Below are 13972 nucleotides of genomic sequence, written 5' to 3'. Positions count from 1 at the left end.
CCCGCGCTCTCGGAGGCGCGCGCCGAGACGGCTTTGGCCCGGGCCTGGGCCTAGGCCTGGGCCTGGGCGGGAGCTGGAGCCCGAGACCCGAGGGTCTGCGGGAGCGGCCCCTGTGGCTCTCCTTAGTTAACTGCACGGAACCGCATTGAGTTTAGAATTCCGGGTGAGAGGACTGTCATTAATCACTTAAGCCACTTGCTTTATTTTTCAAATTGAGGGAACTGATGCCCAGAGAGGTCAAGGGACAGCATAGCTGAGCCTGGAACCTAAGTTTCTCAATATCTAGTATAATGGATTTTCTTCCGTTCCTTCCACCTCCTTTCTCTCCTTCCTTCACCCCTTCCTTCTCACTAACCTCAAAGAAGGAGGCCCGTTGTGTCCACCAAGACGCCGTCCAAATCTGCCAATCCTGGGCCCCAAGAGCAGAAATTCATGTGCTCTAACACAATGCCTTTATATTCCTGAAACACACCACATTTCTTGCACTACTTAGTTAACCATCCTAGTAACGAACAAATTTCTCATCCAGTTTGAGCCATCTGATTTGAGCAGCTCATTACGGTATTTGAAAGTTATTTAAAACAAATAACAACCTCTGAATTTTAAAATGACAAGGAGAATCCTATTTGCGAAGAATAGAATCCATATCACAAAATGGACAGCTTTAAATTAAATCTATAACTACATATTGAATCAGATACACAGAAATTGTTAAATCTGTTTATTTTGCAAGTGCCTCCCATGTGCTTCACAATGGGACACCAAATGGAGAGCAGAATTGTAAAAATTCTTCATGGAGTCTTGAGATACGGACTTTTCATAGATTCAGTCCTAAGACCTTTCAGAGTTCCATTTTGATGAATTCTTTTCTCCCCCAAACTGTTCTCCTTTTGGGTTCTGACTCTCAAGTCTGTCTTGGGAATATCATAAAACCTCTTTTTTTTTTGTTACCAGGGATTGAACCCGGGATCACTCATCCACTAAGCCACACCCCCAGCCTGTTTTTGTATTTTATTTAGAGACAATGTCTCACTGAGTTGCTTAGGACCTGGCTAAGTTGCTGAGGCTGGCTTTGAACTCACGATCCTTCTGCCTCAGCCTCCCAAGCTACTGGGATTAGAGGGGACACCATCGCATCTGGCTTATAAAATCTCTTTATTACTCCCAACATCCTATGCTAAGAGGTTAAGCACACAGATAAGATGCATCCTGTTCTGTTCAATAAATCCTGAGCAGCTATTCTCTGCCATTCACCTGGCTGACCTGGGGATTCAGAAATGAGCAAGGAAGGGTCTGGACCGTCAGAGGCTTAGAAGATGGTGAAGTTCACTGACTGACCATTGATTCATCCAGGAAAGCTATGGCAGCACTGACAAAGAGGAGACAGGGAGATCTTCCTAAAGAAGATCACTCGTGAGTTCAGCTTGGAGGACGTGGGAGAGGGAGCAGCATGTGCAGATGTCTGAGGTAGAGTGGGGTGGGGCTGAAAGGCTGAGAGCTCTTAGGAGGTGTTAGAGAATCAGATGAATTGAAGAGTAAAGGCAGAGGGCTGGGAGTTTGGATCAGGAATGACCACCAAAGGCTTGTGCATTGAAAACTTGGCCCTCAGTTGGTGGCACTATTGGAAGGTGGTAGAAAATTAAGGAGGTGGGGCCTAGTTGGAGGAAATAGGGGACATGTCCTGGAAACGTGTCCCCTTCTTCAATCTCTCTCTCTTTTTGCTTTCCATCCTCCATGAGGCAAGCACCTCAACTCCATCATGTGTTCCCAGCTGTAATGCTTTGTCTCACCAAAGGACCTAAAGTGACAGGGTCAACTGGCCATAGACTGAAGCCTCTGAAACCAGGAGCCAAAATAAATCTTTCCTCTGGTTAAATTGTTTATCTCAGGTACATCATCACAGTGACAGAAAGCTAACACAGGTAAGGATGGGCCAGGTTATGTAAGTACCACCCAAAGCCATTGAAAGAATGACTGTCCAGCCCAGCACTGGTCAGCAGCTTCTGTTACTGGATGGGATTGTAGCTGAGTGAAGGCTGCAGTCTCACAGAGTCAACCCTCACTTTACATTCCCTTCTTCCGCCTCCTTTTGATATCTTTCTCCCTCCAGTAGCCTCGGGTCAGCAAGGTCAGGGGTTACTTTTGTTCCAGTCGTTTTCATGTGCATTTGTTCTCCTCTGGACCCTGCAGCAGCTTGTCACATCCACTAGTACCTTTCACATAATGCTTGCAATGAGTTGGAATAGGTGGGGTTCCGCCTCTTCTGGAAGAAAATAATTAGTTTTCTGGAAGGAGAGTTGCCTGGAATTCTCTATCCCATTACTCCTTCCTCCATAATTTCTTCTTCTCATTAGCAAAATGTCTCTACTGAAAAAGAACCATTGATTCCTATAGATGAATTTAATATATCCATCTGCGATTTGCTATTTGAATATTACATATGCAATGTGCAGGAAGTTGGAACTCGGCAGGAATAACTTTTAAGTGAGAGTATGTTAGGAATAGAGGACAAGACCTGTGTTTCAAGAAGTCTCCTTACTTTGATGCCACTGGCAATTCCTTTAGTTCTTAAAAATGTTTAATGTATATTCTTAGATATTAGAATGCAGATGCTTTAGATTGTGAGATCCTTGAGAGGAGGGGATGGCTATTCATTTGGGCATCCTTAGTGATAACACTGGCTTTCATGTGGTAGGCTCCCAGTCAGGGTGTGCTGCATTAGATGGAATTTTACTGAATGGATCAACACTGAAGTCCCCCTGAGCTAAGAGGATTGCTATAACCATCATATTGTGATAGTAGGAGCAAATGTGACTCCATTTTGTTTTATGACTTCATCCTGTAAAACAACCATGCCAAGTAGAAGAGTCATGTTTGGAGCAAGATGTTCTTTTCCTTTTGCTATAGAAACCTTTAAGAACACGGAACTACCTAATGGGGTATTGTTTCTATAACTAGGGTAACGGGGCCCTGTTTCTGTCACTGGGGTGACTGGGCTAACTGTGATTGGTTAGGCTTCCCTCGCTTGACTGCACTGTCCCGCTTCTGTAACCTGGCTTGCTTGCATTGGCTAGACCCCCGAACATCCCTTTCGCAGTTTTCAGGCTTATAAGTGCCCTTGCAATTGTTCGGGGCTGATCAGGGGAACAGCTTTATGTTCTGGTCAGCCGCCACCAGTGTGCTTCAATAAAGGCTTGATTCGATTATATGTGAGTGGTCTGGAAGTCAGTTTATGAAACCCTGGGATGAAGCTTTAACTATAACAATATCAGCAGGGAGTTTGTAGCAGGATGTGGGAATATGGGTATGATAGTGAAGCAAATCAGGTGTGAAAGCCAGGGAATGGGGGGATGACCCGAACCTTTCTCACTACTTTGCTTGTTATTTCCCCCTTCCTCTTCCTCTTCTCTTTCCTCCCCACACACTTATTAAATAATTTTTCTTAGGAATATTGCTCAGAATTACCAGAGAAGGCCTTTCACATATCCTATGTTATGGTTTGGATGTAAGGAGTCCCTCAAAAGCTCATGTGTGAGACAATGCAAGAAGGTTTAGAGGAGAAATGATTGGGTTATGAAAACTTTATCTCAATCGGAATTAATCCCCCTGATGGGATTAATTGAGTGGAAGTTGAAGACTGGTAGGGTGTGGCTAAAGGGGGTGGGTCATTTGGGGCGTGGCTTTGGGTATATATTTTGCATCTGGTCTGCAGAGTCTCTTTTTCTGTTTCTTCAACATCATGCGAGCCACTTCCCTCCACCCTTCTGCCATGATTTCCAGCCTCATCTAGAGCCCTGAGGGATGGAGCCTGCTGTCTATGGACTGAGGCCTCTGAAATTATGAGCCTCCAAGTAAACTTTTTCTCCTCCAAAATTGTTCTGTTTGGGTGTTTTAGTCACAATAGTGAAAAAGCTGACTAAAACATCTTGCTTTCCATTTCCCTCTCCTACAGTCTGGTACAGTTGAGTGGGGCTGATGACACACCTTGGTCGCTTCTGTGCAGGAGATTAACAACCTGCTTTACACCAACCAATACCAACTGCTGACTTCAGAATGCTACTATTTCCCTCCTCCCAGGCCTTATGTGTGTGTCTATTTCCTTTGCCTGGAACACTCTTTTCTTGCATTTTTTTTCTTTAATAGCTAAGCTAGAATAATATGCCTTTCTTGTACCCTTTTACTTATATAATATTTATACTGTTATCATTTGTTCATTCATAAATATTTATTGAGTATATGGCAATATATCAGTTAATACAAGGCACCAGCCTATGAGAAACTTCCAATTTAATGGGAGGTCATGGTGATAACCCTGGATTACTGAGAGACAAGAAAACAAGTTTTATTTAAAGTATAGAACAGGGGCAGGGGAGAGAGAGAGGGAGAAAGAGAGAGGGAATCCTTCCAAGAGGAGGAGGTCCAGAGTTGGTGCCTGAGGGAGTGGGGATGTCTTGCCCCTTTATAGATTTCAGGTTTCCTTTCTTCTCATGCCCCCTCCTCCTTTTATCCTGCCTCTGTGGCCAAAAGGTGGAGTGACTGAAAGGGCAGGGGGAGAGCCATTCTGGGGCTGATCGCTGGTATTGGAAAGTGTGATCCTTCCTCTTCCCTGGAGGCTGTTAACAACCAGGTGATGGGGAGTACTCTCTACCCATTTCCTTTTCTTTGATAATCAGCTACTTACCCTTTGCCCCAGTCTCAAAAGTATATCAGTACATGGTGATATATGGGAACTAAGAAAAGCCACTGGGACTGGCATATAATTGCCATTTTATGAATGAGGTAGAATAAATGAACTTATTCTGAAGTTAAGTGAGCCTTTATATATTCCCCATTTGAGCATCTTTGCCAATTCTGGTGTATTCTCTGCCTTATGAGGTCCATTTCCTCAGGGGAGAGAGACTGTTTTGTCTAGAGCATAGTCATGTGATCTAGACTGCACCAAAGAGACTCACATAACTCAGAAATGATCCACTAGGGGACAAAGGCTCTTCCCAACATTCATTTTACTTCCCTGGGTGCTGGCAGAATAATATGCCAATATGGCAGGATGTCTGACCTTCAGAGACAGCTTGTTATCAGCAGGCAGAAGTATTGCTGGTAGAAATGTGGTTGGTTTCTGAAAGTTAGTTTCTAGGTTGGTTTTCCAGCCTGCCCAGCATTTGAGACACATTATTATTATTATTATTTTTTTAAAACAAACTCTCCTTTGCATAATCAATCAAAATCAGCATCTATTTATTGCAACAAGAACCTTGATTGATGCATGCACCCATGAAGGTAGTTGCTCCTACACAGGATGAGTGGGTGCATGCATCAATCAAGGTTTTTAAAAAATGTATGAAGTCCTACTCTTGACAAGAGGGTCTGTGGGCTTGTGTAGGCAAAAGTTCATCAAACCTTCATGGTGCTTACAAATAAATGGTGTGATTTGTGTTAGCCTTCATCTCTTCCCCACTATTTATTTTTTAAAAATATTTTTTAGTTGTCTTTGGATTTTTATTTTTTTAATTTATTTAATTAATTTATTTATATGTGGTGCTGAGAATTGAACCCAGTGCCTCACACATGCTAGGCAAGTGCTCTACCACTGAGCTACAACCCCAGCCCTCTTCATACATTTTTTTTTCTGAAATTCAATTGCATTGTGATATTGTGGTAAAAACCCAGAGATAGACACACAAAATTGTCAGACAGACACACTTCAACCAAGTCAGTGAAAAAGAGAATGAACATATTTTGTTGACTGTGACTGGAAGCCATTTAGGAAAAAGCTACTGGTCACATACCAATCATTTAAACCAATTGTATACGTAATCACCTCAAGTGGTGCTTCTTTGAACATGCAGTCAAAAAAAGAGAAAATTCAGCAGAAAATTGTTACATACTATATGTAAATACTGTCTTTAAAACACTACTTGCTAATTAGTATTTTTATTGCTGCAGTTTAAATGTAGCATCAAAATTCTAAAGAATGCAATCTTTATGTGCTGATTTAGAAGACAATTCTTTTTTAATGGTTTTTTTTTTTTTTTGGCTTTGGTTATACAGCACATGAAATTATTTTGATGTACAAATACAGTTGAGTATTTCCAGTGTCTTTTCTGAAAAGTTTGCCGTTTAATGCATATTTCAAAACACTAGGCTGTTTGATGTGATTTTATTTGTTTGAATGTATTTTGAGCCTATAAAACTCTATCTAAATCCGATAGACATTCATAATGCCTCAGTTGAAAGACAGTATAGAAACTGTTTCTTCGATATATTCTTTGAATGAACAAATGTCTGAATCTGAAATTTACTTCAATTTACTTGAAGCGTGTTGCCTAAATAAAATAAAGCCATTTTCTTCCTGCAGTCTAGGCACCTTACTCGGACTGTTATTTTAATATTCCTGTTCTCTTGTTGCATTTGTGATTATATTTATATAAATTATTTTTTAAAGGTTTGCTATTACCTTTTCCTTCCTCTGTCTCTTCCTTTTATTTTGCTATGCTCTTGCTATATTGCGCAGGCTGGCCAGGAACTCCTGGGCTCCAGTGATCCTACTGCGTCAGCATCCTGAGTAGCTGGAACTAAAGGCACTCATCATTGAATGGAACTCTTTTTCTCTTTTCCTTAGTTCAATGACAGTGACAGAATATTCAAAACTAGCAAGGATATCCATATTTCGATATTTCCTCCTTTCATTTTCCTGAAATTCTTACTCCTTCCTAATAGATGGAAATTTATTTTGCAGGTTTTCTTAATGGTAATTGAAAAATATTCACCTTAAAACTCAAGCATATGTCATCTGCATATAAACAAAACAACCAAATGTGAGTTTTATTTTCTTAAAAATAAATAATTTTCATTTTTATGTGAATGGTGTTTGGCAGAATAGAATAGGAACAATTTCTTAGAACACAGATTTAATCGAGCCAAAGTTTTCCCATGGCTGGCGTTAAGAGCTGAATGAAGAATATGGAACAAGCAAACATGCTCATTATGTAGTTATTCATCTTTTTCTGTTTTTCTTTTTGTTTAAGGTATATAATTCCTTGCTACCCACAGACATTTGTGGTGTTTTGAAAAATAGGTTTTGGCACCACTGGAAAGTTATCTGATGCACATTCACACATAGTCATGGTTATCTTCTCACAATCTTCTTTTTAAAATTTGAAATTTAATAATTATAATATTTGTATTTATACTTAATACTGTAATTTTGTATTATAAATATGAATTACTTGGCTAGGCAGAAAAAAACAATTTGGTTACAAAATAAAAGCATGCAGCATAAGTATAGGCAATCATTTGGTTCTTCCAAAAAATACCTTTAGAATAGGACATAATACATAAAATTACTGGATACTAGTTGAGCTTCTAAATCACAAATATGTTTGCTTTATTGTCCTTTCACTCAGATCAACTTTGTATGGATCTTCTGCTTCATGTTTAGAGCCTTTGAGCTCCTCTCCTTTAGTTCTTCATAAAACACATAATAGGTCACTGTGAACGCTAGTCCTTCTATGTAACTATGCAATGGTCTCCATTCTCCTGACTCCTCTAGTTTCTCTGGCCCTATCCCCTTCCCAGCTGCTAGTAATCACCATTACAAAATCAGTTTGAATTTTTTAGCTTTCACATATGTGACACTCAGATGTTTAAATTATGGTATTTACTATTTCATTTATGGCATCTACTATTTCAAATTGGGTACATATATACTTTAAAAATTCCTATTTATAATTTTTTTTTTGAAAACTGCTTTGATGATAACTTGATTTGGAAATTCCTTGCTCTTCTTCAAGTTATAGTTGGCCTCCTACGCAGATACTGTTGAAGTGATACTAAAAAACTGGAGAAAAAAATTCTCAATAATAAAATAAATCTGATAAATACAAGGGAAAATATGGGGAAAGATTGGTAAGGCATAAGATTAATCCAAATTATCTGTTATAAGCCTAACTACTTAAAAGTGGACCACAAATAGTGTATTTATTAACTGTATATTTTTCTGACATTTATTATAACAATTTTCTTTTTGACATGGATGGGAAAGTTGAGAAGTTTAGGGAAAAGAATAAAAATAACTAAGAAAAGTAAATTTTATGTGAATGGTTAAAGGAATTGAAATTATTTAGCTTGTTGAAATGGAAGCTAAGAAGAGTCTTAAATATTTTCTTATTAATGAATAGGATCATTGGTAGAATACTGACCTATTTATAAAGGGAATGAAAAAAAAGACAGGCTCAAATCCTCTAAGCCTTTCGAGACTTCTAAATACCACAGTCTGATGTTCTGGCCCCCTAGACTGTTGATTCTTTCCCACTAAGGTGATTTCTGGATGTCCCAGAGTGTAATAGATGCTTATTTACCATTTGTTTATCATATTCTAAGGAAAGTTAGTGTTCCCAGATCAGGCACAAAGAGTTAAATTGTAGAGCAAAGACAGATTGTTGTTGAAAAGCTGGGCAATAATCTGCTTCCAAAGATTTTGATAAATGAAAAATATCCTGTTTTTTTTTTTTTTTTGTAAGCTCTTCAGTCTTATTCCTCTATTAGGAATTAACAACTTACGGTTTTGTTGTTGTTATTGTTTTGTACTGTGGTTCAAAAACATGCAACATAAAATTTATTATCCTAATCACTTTTAAGTGCATAGTTCAGTAGTTAACTACGTTCACACTGCCGTATAATATCTCTAGAAATTTTCATTTTGCAACACTGAAATGCTGCACCACCAAATAAATCTCGCATTCCTCCTCCTGACTTATTGGGTTTTGATTTTTTTTTTTTTCATATTTGTCTTCCGTACTAGACTCCAAGCTATGGAACTTATTAGCTCTCTCTCTCTCTCTCTCTCTCTCTCTCTCACCAGTGCCTATTACCTAGTAGGTGTTTGATAAATGTCTACTGAATGTGAACAAAATTTTCTGTCCTTTCAAATGCCCATCTTAGGGGGTGGGAGGTGGAAATCGGCGGTAGAGTGTGTGTTATGTACAAAGTCCCAACATATACACTTGCATGAGCACATACACACAAACTCACAATGTTTGTTTTGGTTAACTTTACAGTGCTGAAACATAATACCACAGAATAGGTAATATATAAAGAAAATTTATTTCTTACTGTTCTGGATGCTGCAAAGTTCAAGATTGAAGGGTTGCATCTGGTGAGGGCCTTCTTGCTGCATCATCATGTAGAAATAGAGAGGAAGCATGCAAACTCAGGTCTCTTTTCCTCTTTTTATAGAGCCACCAATTCCATCATGGTGGCCCCACCACCTTCATGACCTCACATAACCCTAAATACCTCCTAAGGGCCATATCTCTAAATACTATCAAAATATGAATTTAGAGATTAGTTTCTAACATATGAACTCTGGAGCACACATGCTGGTTTGATACCTCTGTGACATTTACACTCTAGTTGAGAGCAAGCAAGGTGAGAAAATCATCACCATCATCATCATAAATAAGAAGGGTGGTAAATTAGAAGGTGAAAATGCCTTAAAAAATAGAACTGACTAAGGGGATCAGAAATGCAGGAGAGGGCAGGGATTTCAGTTTAAATCAGGTGGAGAAGCTGACCCTCCTCGTTAGAGTTTACTCTGGACACTTGAGGTATCTTTAAATACTCAGATAAAGGCATGATTACAGAGAATGAAATGACATAATCTTAAATACTGGATTCATTTTCTGAAGGTATAATATAGCTAATATATGTTCTGCAAAGGGCAAATAAAGTTTAAATCTGTTAACAACAGATAAGGCAGGGGTTGGGTTGAAGGCTCACCTTGATTATGCTGTGATTACAAGGCCTTCTGTCTATCTCATATTCCCATTAGACATTTTTACAGTGTACAGTCTTTGGAAACCAAAGTTAACATTAGTTTCTGCAGTTTGAATTTGCAAATTAAAAACAATTATTTTTAAAAAAATAATAATTATGTGAGCTCTCTAGGTGATGGGGTATGTATATGAACCAGCATAAAGAGGCCCATGCACCAGGAGCTAGCTTTCTAAAAAGACAGAAATAAGGTCTTCTATAGATTAATATGTATGTGAGAGCTCCCCTGATGCTTTTGTGATTTGTTTTAGTGTTCATTACATATTTAATGAATCACTGAGGTAGTTGAATGTGTTGGACAGAAAGGTTATAGTCATTTTTGTTCCTACAATAGAAGGTAGTGAAGATCATAAAGGTTAAATGAATTTCTCCTTTTTGTCACATTTAATAATAAGTGGTCTGGTCTCTACCACTGAGCCACATCCCCAGCCCTTTTTTTTATATCTTATTTAAAGACAGGGTCTCACTGAGTTACTTAGGGCCTCACTAAGTTGCTGAAGCTGGCTTTGAATTTGGGATCCTCCTACCTTAGCCTCCTTAGCTGCTGAGATTACAGGCATGCACCATACCCAATTTAATTTTTTGATTTAACCTGGTGCTATTTTCCTTCCTTTTTTTTTTTTGCTGTGGGAAGAACATGGAATATTCTCTAAACAAAATTTTAAATGCACAATATGCATTATTAACCATAGAGACACATTGTACAACAGTTCTCTAGAACTTCATTGGCTCATTGATTAGCAAAACTTTCCTTTACCTCCTGGCAACCATTATTTTACTCTTTTTTTCAACGAGTCTATTTTAAGTGTCTCATATAAATGAAATCATATGGTGTTTGCTTTTGTGACTGGCTTATTTCACCTAGCATAATATCCTTCAGGTTTATCCATGGTTGTTGCATATGGAGGATTTTGTTTTCTTTCTAAAGGATGATTTGAAGTTTGGTTTATTTTAGTAAGATTTGACATAGTAGGACATTACAATGGCAACATGTTTCTCTTTTTAGAAACAGGAAAGGGGCATAACCAGTAGGGGGCATTTCTCTGGCTTATGGCAGCTGATACCCTTGTTTTCTTGGCTTTTTGGCTTGCTTTGGTAGACTTAAAAGCAGTATGAGTTCCCGAACCCCATTAATCATGAAAGCAAAGAGATGGGAAAAAGATTGATACTGGAATGAGTTTCTCCATAATCTTCCTCTGATTTTACTTCTATTATGTTTGGGGTATTTATAAAAATCATGTACATAATTATTACTTATTTTGGGAGGGTATGCTAGAAATTGAACTCAGGGCTTTGTATGTGCTAAGCATATACTCTACAACAGGGCTACATCTCCAGCACATAAATTATTAATTGGTGTGTAAAGCATTTTAAAAGGTTTTCAAAATTATTTTTGAGACAATGGAAAAGCTATCTATTTTCTCAGCAAAAGAAACAGTCTGTGAGGTCAATAGAGAGCCTACATCTTGGGAGCAAATCACACATCAGATAGAGAACTAATCTCTAGAGTATATAAAGAACTCAAAAAGCTAAGCACCAAAAAACCAAATAACCCAATCAATAAATGGGCCAAGGACATGAACAGATACTTCTCAGAAGAGGATATTCAATCATTCAACAAATATATGAAAAAATGTTCATCATCTCTACAATTAGAGAAATGCAAATCAAAACTACTCTAAGACACCATCTCACTCCAGTCAGAATGGCAGCTATTATGAAGACAAACAACAATAAGTGTTGGCGAGGATGTGGGGAAAAAGGCACACTCATACATTGCTGGTGGGACTGCAAATTGGTGCAGCCAATATGGAAAGCAGTATGGAGATTCCTTGGAAAACTTGGAATGGAACCACCATTTGACCCAGCTATCCCTCTCCTCGGTCTATATCCAAAGGATTTAAAAACAACATACTACAGGGACACAGCCACATCAGTGTTTATAGAAGCACAATTCACAATAGCTAAACTGTGGAACCAACTTAGATGCCCTTCAGTAGATGAATGGATTTTTAAAATGTGGCATATAAACACAATGGAATATTACTCAGCAATAAAAGAGAATAAAATCATGGCATTTGCAGGTAAATGGATGGTGTTGGAGAAGATAATGCTAAGTGGAGTTAGCCAATCCCCCCAAAAACAAATGGCGATTGTTTTCTGTGATATAAGGTGGAGTAGGGAGAGGGAGCATGGGAGACTAACTCTAGATAGGGCAGAGGGGTGGGAGGAAAATGGAGGGGGCAGGGGGTTAGCAATGATGGTGGAATGTGATGGACATCATTATCCAAAGTACAGGTATGAAGACATGAATTGGTGTGAACATAGTTTATATACAAACAAAGATATGAAAAATTCTGTTCTATATGTGCAATAAGAATTGTAATGCATTCTGCTGTCATGTATTTAAAAAATAAAGCAATTAAAAAATGCCAAGATATCCATATTCCTGGGCTAGAATTATTGATATAATTGGCTATTGTCATCTAACACTGAAGTCCATTATGTTAGGTAGAAGATGATATATGGGGAAGAGACCACATCTTAGGGCTCTCAGCTCCACCCAGGGCTCTCAACACCCACCCAATGGTCTACCCGAAGACCCTGCCTGTGAGGAAAAACTGAGCCACCTTGCCATTCAAAAGAGGAAAGTAGACAACAAGAGGAATTAGAGACCCTGAAGGGAAATCCCCAATCTGGAGCATGCTTAATAGTCCAAGGGACTAACCTAAATTTAACATGTGTCCTGTTGTCCTGTCATTAGTATTGCCAGTTGTTTCCGCTGTCTGCATTTTCTGGAGGCAGGGTTGGAAGGTAGTCAGGGAAGAAACTTATGCATGGGCAGTAGAGAAGAAATTATGTCAAATTTGGCTGTCAATCAAGGTGCCAATCAACCTAAGATCCATCCAGTGGAGAAGTGGGGTGGGAAACTAGCACAGCCCCACAATAACCAGTTCCTCTGTGTCCTCAGGGGCTTGAGTTACTTTACAGCTCAACCCACTGCTTTCCCAAGGTGTTTTCTTTGGCTTTCAGTAAACCTCTGCCTGGCCTGCCAACCTTTCCCAACATGCTCCATCATTTGCTCTTAATGCCCAAAACCTGGACCTGGGACCCCTTGAAGACCCCTGCTCTCGTGGGAGCTCAGTGAAGAAATTCTTCATTAGCTAACCCTTGTCTTATTTTTCTAAAGAAAAGCCTTATTATTATTATTATTATTATTAATTTTTAATGTACTCAGGGAGTGAGAAATAGAACAAACACTGAAAATCAAAGGAAGGCTGTTCTTTTTAAAAAATAGCCAAAAAGAGGGACACAGCTTTACCTTTATCCAAACAGCAACAATAGATGGAGACCCTTGTGTCCTCATTAGGCAATTGATAATCATGAACTTTTGCTTAAGAAAAAAAAATCATGCAGAACAAGCAGAAGTTTGGAGGTCAGGGCTCCCAAGGGACATGGTCTAGGACTGGCTGATAGTTCACAGTTGTGTGTTTTCAGTTTTGTTTGGCTTATGAAGTCAGAGGAGAGTAAAAAAATGTTTTATCTGGTCCATTCTGTGTTCTGTTTTTATCCCGGAGTTATTTTGATGGCCTTCTGATCTAAAGTTTTATGGCACAAATTGAAAACTGTTTATTTTACCCAGGCTTGAACACCTGACAGACGTTGAAAATCTTACATCCAATCTTACATCCTGGATAAAGTGTAAGCAGGAGTGTGATAAGATATAACCCAAGGAACAAGTTTAAAAAATAGTAATCACCACTGGAAACAGGTTTTTATAAGCTTTTTTCTGTTTATTCCACTTGATTGTATTAGCACTAACATTGCCTACAGAAATGAGATTTTTATGGTATGACTTTTTTTCAGCAAATACTTCAATAAATAAATGTCAGAAAGAAATGTGTGTTAAATTTCAAGTTGCTTAGTATTGCTTCTATGATTTTGAAGATGAACATAGCTATATATTTTGTGCATGTTAGGTCCACTTCAATAAAAATATTTAGAAGTCAAAGAAAAATTTTCCCTTATACATACTAGGAAAAGGTAGATCAGTAGATGAAGTGTTAAAATGAAATAGTTCTGTTTATTTTTCTTTGGAGTTGATAGTATAATTTATTTAAATACAGGGTTTTAATATGAT

This window comes from Marmota marmota, unplaced genomic scaffold (genome assembly GCF_001458135.2).
Source record: "Marmota marmota marmota unplaced genomic scaffold, marMar, whole genome shotgun sequence".
NCBI classification, from domain to species: domain Eukaryota; kingdom Metazoa; phylum Chordata; class Mammalia; order Rodentia; family Sciuridae; genus Marmota; species Marmota marmota.
The sequence above is the reverse complement of the archived record's forward strand: the minus strand, read 5'-3'. Positions refer to the sequence as shown.